Source organism: Hevea brasiliensis, chromosome 1, assembly GCF_030052815.1.
Source record: "Hevea brasiliensis isolate MT/VB/25A 57/8 chromosome 1, ASM3005281v1, whole genome shotgun sequence".
NCBI classification, from domain to species: Eukaryota; Viridiplantae; Streptophyta; class Magnoliopsida; order Malpighiales; family Euphorbiaceae; genus Hevea; species Hevea brasiliensis.
The window spans coordinates 87,074,440-87,080,439 of NC_079493.1; positions in this window are offsets into that span (position 1 = coordinate 87,074,440).

The window sequence follows — 6,000 nt, forward strand, 5'->3', positions numbered from 1 at the left end:
CAAAACCTGGTTTTGGCAGTTTTAGGTCGCTAATTTTGAGTGGCTAAATGACTTGGTTAAGGGCAAAATTTTGATTTTTGTTCTTCATGAAAGTTGTAGAGCTATGTCTCAGCTTTCTACTGGTAAAATTGTAGGTCATTTGGACCTACCTAGCCCAAGTTATGGCCAAATGAATAAATACTGTTCATTTAGTCATTTTTGTATAGGTCAGATTGCCTAATTCGGATTTGGCCAATTTGTTCACTATGCTATGGTCACTTTCTGGGCATGATTCCTAGATAAAAAATGTGACATTTTGTGTCTAGTTTCATTTCTAATTGGCCTCATACTAATTGGGCGGGTAAATTTTCATTTTTGGTCCGTGAAATGGACCTTGGTCCTGCTGCTTGTAGAATGTCCATAACCAATCCGAATTTCCCTTTGATTCCAACACTTCTAACATACCACAATTAGTCATACATGACCAATTCTCAAAATTTTGTCTCTCAAACCCTAGGTCCAAAACCCTAACTCACTAATTTTGTTACATTTTGCTAAATCAAAACATATAAACATAATTTCTCAACTCATTCAAGCTCATGTACACTTTTAACTCAATCAAACTCATGCAAATCATACCCCCACATAGGCTGGCCGAATTTCCCTTTGGTCCTCCAAAGATGTTTTCTTTTGATTGTAAGTTAATTTTTAGGTTACTCAAACCACAAACACAACTAATAAACTAAAATTTTCAATTTAGATTGCTTACCTCACTTGAAGTTCCTCTTCCTCAATTCCTTCCTTTTCCTCTTTTCTTTTCTTGCTCAAACTTCTTTTCAAGTGAAGTTAACAATGTTTAATGATGGTAAGTAAGTTTTCTATGGTGGGATTTATGGTTTATGAAGCTTGGGTGTGATGCTCCAATGGAGTTTTGGGAGAGAGCTTGGGAGAGAGAGATGGGGCGGCAATATGAGGAAGAAGACAAAAAAAATGTTCTTTTATTTTGTTATTTTAATCTACTTTAATTCACAATTATCCAATAAAAATTTCAATTTTTTTTAATTATTAAGTTTATTGCATCATGCATGATGTCATGCATGATGTAATAAACTTTTTCAATTTTTTTTTCTTTTTCCTTTTTCATTTATTTTTCTTTAGTTCTTTAATTTAATTTTTGATCCCAAATTTTTTTTTCTCCGATTTTATTTGACAGTCAGGTCAAGAGTCAGCTCTAGAGGTCAATTGACCAAATTGCCCCTCGCCAGTTCGATCCAGTTTGCAAATAATTTAATATTTCTTTCGGATTCCTGAATTAATTATTTGACCGGTCTAACAATTCTTTTTTGTGATTTTCTCTTTTCCACTGTGTTCGCAATAGTCCTAAGGACCGCAGCGTCACATTTTATGATTCGAAATTTGAGTTTAAATTGACCTCGCAGTTGTTCCCGAAAAGGTCACCCATCGCTGTGACTCTCGGCTCATTTAACTTCTCGTGTTTTATTTTTCTTATTTATACTTAACTAATTGACAATTACTAATTATTTGCGTTCAGAGCTTCTCTAGGTGTCTTAGACGTGGTTCTACTTCTCTTAATTGTCCGGACCGACACCGGTTACCAGAACAGTGAAATATACTAGGCTATGCAAATAGGGGTGTTACAATTCTCCCTCCCTTAAAATAAATTTTGTCTCGAAATTTTACCTGGTATTAATTTCTGAACAGCTGTGGGTGCTGTGTCACACCTTACCCCTCTGTGAGGCATAACATGATCCCGTAGAACACCTAATGAACTACCGAACTTTACCTACCGATAACTCATTAAGTACCCTACAAGGGATTTTAAAACAATTTTCTTACTTTTTATAAGTGGTGAGCATTTTCTAATAGGTATTAAAATATTTAATTAAAGTTAAAAACTAGTTAAAATTTTTGGCCCATTTTATTTTTTCGCAAATTTTATAGAAATTTCGGCAGAGTGCCGTTTGTATTTTGAGAAAACAGTTTTTCAAATACCTAAAAAAAAATACTTCCAATAATTTGTCTCAACAATTTCTTCAAATTCATAACCATCCCAATCAATTTCAACATCATTTACCAATTTCCAAAAATTCAAATCCACAATTTCCAATATTCAATAATCATCAAAATACCATTAATCTATTTAATTCAATTTTAAGCAAAATACTTCCATTCATATTTCATTAAAGATAAAACAATTTATATACATCATTACAAAAATTTACACTAAGAGAAATTCAAACTAAAATTTCTTACAAACTTTATACAAACTTTATACAAACTGCTAAATACCAGTTTTACATGTCCATACCTTTACATACATTATATACATCAAAATAAATTTTTACAGTCAAGGTATAAATTATACCCGATAGTTTCAAAGCAGGTAGCTCCTCAATCCTCAGCAGCTCAATCTGCTGCTCCTCTAGTATCTATATCTGCGACAGCAATAACAGCTATCACTGAGTACTAGGACTCAGTGGTGCACAACATACTAAAATAATTTTTATGCAGAATTTAAATCACATTTATTCGAAAATTGGAATGAACATGAGAATTAAATACAAAACATGAATTATGAGATTTTAATCAAAACAAGTTCATTTCAAAGTGTCAAAACCAATTTCATAGTAGGAGCTAGACCGAATCTAGGAGCACTAGTACAGTCTTTAGCTAAATAGCCCTTGCCTCCATAGTTAAAGCAGGCTCTTGTTGCCCAATAGCATTCTCCCCCATGAATCTTGCCACAAGTCTCACAAGAGCGGGCAGGATATGAACCCCTACTTGACTGCTGACCAGACTTAGGGGGTCTCTGTCCAGAAAATCTGCCCCTTCCAAATCTTTCACCTCGACCTCTGCTGGGTCCACTAAATTTCTTCTTCTTTCCAGAGGTACCACCAGAACTTGGCTCTACTAACTTTTTCCCCTTATCTTTTTCTGATTTCTCAGCTTTCTCTGATTTTTCTTTTACTGGGGTTGTCACACGTTACCCCTCTGTAAGGCATAACATGATCCCGTAGAATACCTAATAAACTACCGAACTTCACCTATCGATAATTCATTAAGTACACTACAAAGGGATTTTAAAACTATTTTCTTGCATTTTGGAAGTGGTGAGCATTTTGGTAGGAATTAAAATCATTTATTCAAAGCTTATAAACTAGTAAAAATTTTTGTTCATTTTTATTTTTCCGCAAATTTTATAAAAATTTCGGCAGAGTACCGTCTGTATTTTGAGAAAATAGTTCTTCAAATACCTAAGAAAAACACTTCCAATAATTTTCCACAACTCCCAACCTCCAATTAATCTCAAATCAACACAGTTCAAATCATTCCACAATTCAACCAAAAATTTATCAACTTAAAATATTTCATAATTCCATCCATAGTGCATATAATATGAAATTGACAAATACAAATCTTAATTTACAGAAGGAAATCCAAAAATAATATTATTACAATTTATTATACAAATGCACAACTTTACATTGATACATAAAACATTACAATATTTACATCAAAATTAACTACAAGGGTATAAAATAATACCCGTACAAAAAGATCAGTGTGGTCCTCAATTCAATAGCAGCTCACTCTGCTGCTTTCTCCTTGCTCTTATCTCATGACAAGAAATAAGCTATCGCTGAGTATAAAAATACTCAGTAGTGCACAATAAAAATTTTAAATACAATACATAAATCATTCATTAACAAAACACAATTTAAATATTTCTCAATCACATTTCACAAATTATCAAAACTCATAATAACACAATTTAGACAAATAATTCAATAAACACAGTGTTGCCAAGTCATACACAACTTAAGCCATGACACAAAATTTACGATCAATGCCGTGTTGTACACCATGACAAAGCAATCTACAACCCCACTAATCGAAATCAATGAGGGAGGTGGCTAGCTAGCTAATGAGTACTCATCCAATCTACAACCTCAACTGGTAAACCAGAGAGGGAGGAAAAATAATCGATCTCACCCCATAAATGGAGGAGGAATAATAAGGCCCTGTCATGTTAAGTGTGAATTAGAAAATCAATTCAAAAAAATTTAATCAAATAATTTGTGAGAAATCTGATCAATTTCCAAAGTCATATTTGCGATCAAAAAATGGCAACACAATACATAATTAATCACAGAAGTTAAATTTTCAAGAATAAAATATTTAAACAAGAATTATTGTGCATAGACCTGACGTGAGTCGCCTCTAGGCCTTGACTCAGTCTCTCAGACCTTCCAAATCTTTTTTAGCTGAAACACACAATTTCACAGTGTTTCAGTACCATAACTTGGCATAAATCCAAAAATAAATTTAACTTCACTTTTACTTAGCTCTAATGTGCTAAACTTGACGTTTTATAATTTTTGTGTTTTGGGGTTACTATTCACTAGACTATTCAAGTCAATTTGTTGACTTTCTAAGGCTTAATAGGTATGGGAACTCCAACTTCACCCACATACCACATTTTGGTCACCAAACTTATTGGTTTTGGTCATTTTCTCAAAACTTAAGTCTTTTAGGCAAAATTGCAAATTTTTAGTTTTGGTGCCTTAGGTTGCACTGTTCCATTGGTTATTTTACTATTGGAATTTGGCAAAACTTTCTTCATAGAAAATGTTCCATATTGTCTTAAGTTTATTCTCCTTTTTAAATCACTCCAATTGGATTTTTTTAGCTCAAGTTATAGTCATTTGAATCATGGCTGCCGGATTGGACTCAACCCAGAATTCTGGGCAATTTTTGGTGCTGGCAGTTTTGGGTCACCAACTTGGGGTAGCCAAATGACTTGGTTAATGACATAATTTGGGTTTGTATTCTTCATGAAAGTTTTAGGTCTATATCTCATCTAACCACTGGTAAAATTTCAGGTCATTTAGACCTTCCTAACTCAAGTTATGACTAAATGAACAAACACTGTTCATTTGGTCAGTTTGTACAGAGCAGATTGTGATTTTTCAAGTTTGGTCAATTGTTCACTAGGTTTTGGTCAATTTTTGGGCATGCTTCCTAAATGAAAATTGTGTCATTTAGTGTCTATTTTCATTCTCAATTGGTCTCATACCAATTGGACTTGTAAAATTTCATTTTTGGTCCCTCAAAGGTAACTTGGTCATGCTGCTAGCAGCATGACCACACTCCATATGAATTTGGCCTTAACTCTAACCATTCCAACACACTTCATTTGGTCACAAATGACCATTTCTCACTTCCCATTAGGTCAAAGACATCATTTATCACTTCCTTACATTTTTTGTCTCTAAACCCTAAGTCCAAACCCTAACCACACTAGATTGTTGCATTTAGCTAATTTCAAAGCTTTTAACTATAATCATTCAACTAATAGAGGTCCATAAACTCATTCAAATCCATCAAACCATACAAATATACTCCCATACACCTGCTAGCCGAAATTCAGTTTGGTCCTTCATGTTAGTAGTATGCCCTAGAGCATATCATTTAGTATGTATCTTGTACATTTTTTATTAATAAAAGGCATTTCCACTTTTCCGTTTACATAATATATTTATGTGTAATAGAAAAGGTCCATTGATATTTTGTTAGAAATATTATTCTTAAGTTGTTAAGAATATGAGTGACAATATTTCTAGCACAAAGTATCATAAATAGGTTCATAATCGAGGATACTTCATAATAAGGACATGACTTATCCAGAAAGATTGTATTCATGTTTGTTACCAAGTTATTTATATGAGATATAAATAAGATGGAATGGTGAGTCTCATGCCATATAACAAACATGATAGGCACTTATAAATGATAAGTAGGCTGAACCAGTGACACTTATGACAAGCACATGGAGTTTACTCTTGTCAATGTTTTGTCATAAATCATATCTGCATATAATCTTTAGACTGAGATAGCACAGTTTATCTTGTATATAGGTAGTTTGAGTTTGATCTCGCTTTCAAACTTGTACTATGTATGTGTATATGGGCATATGTTGGCTCCTACTAGTTATATATG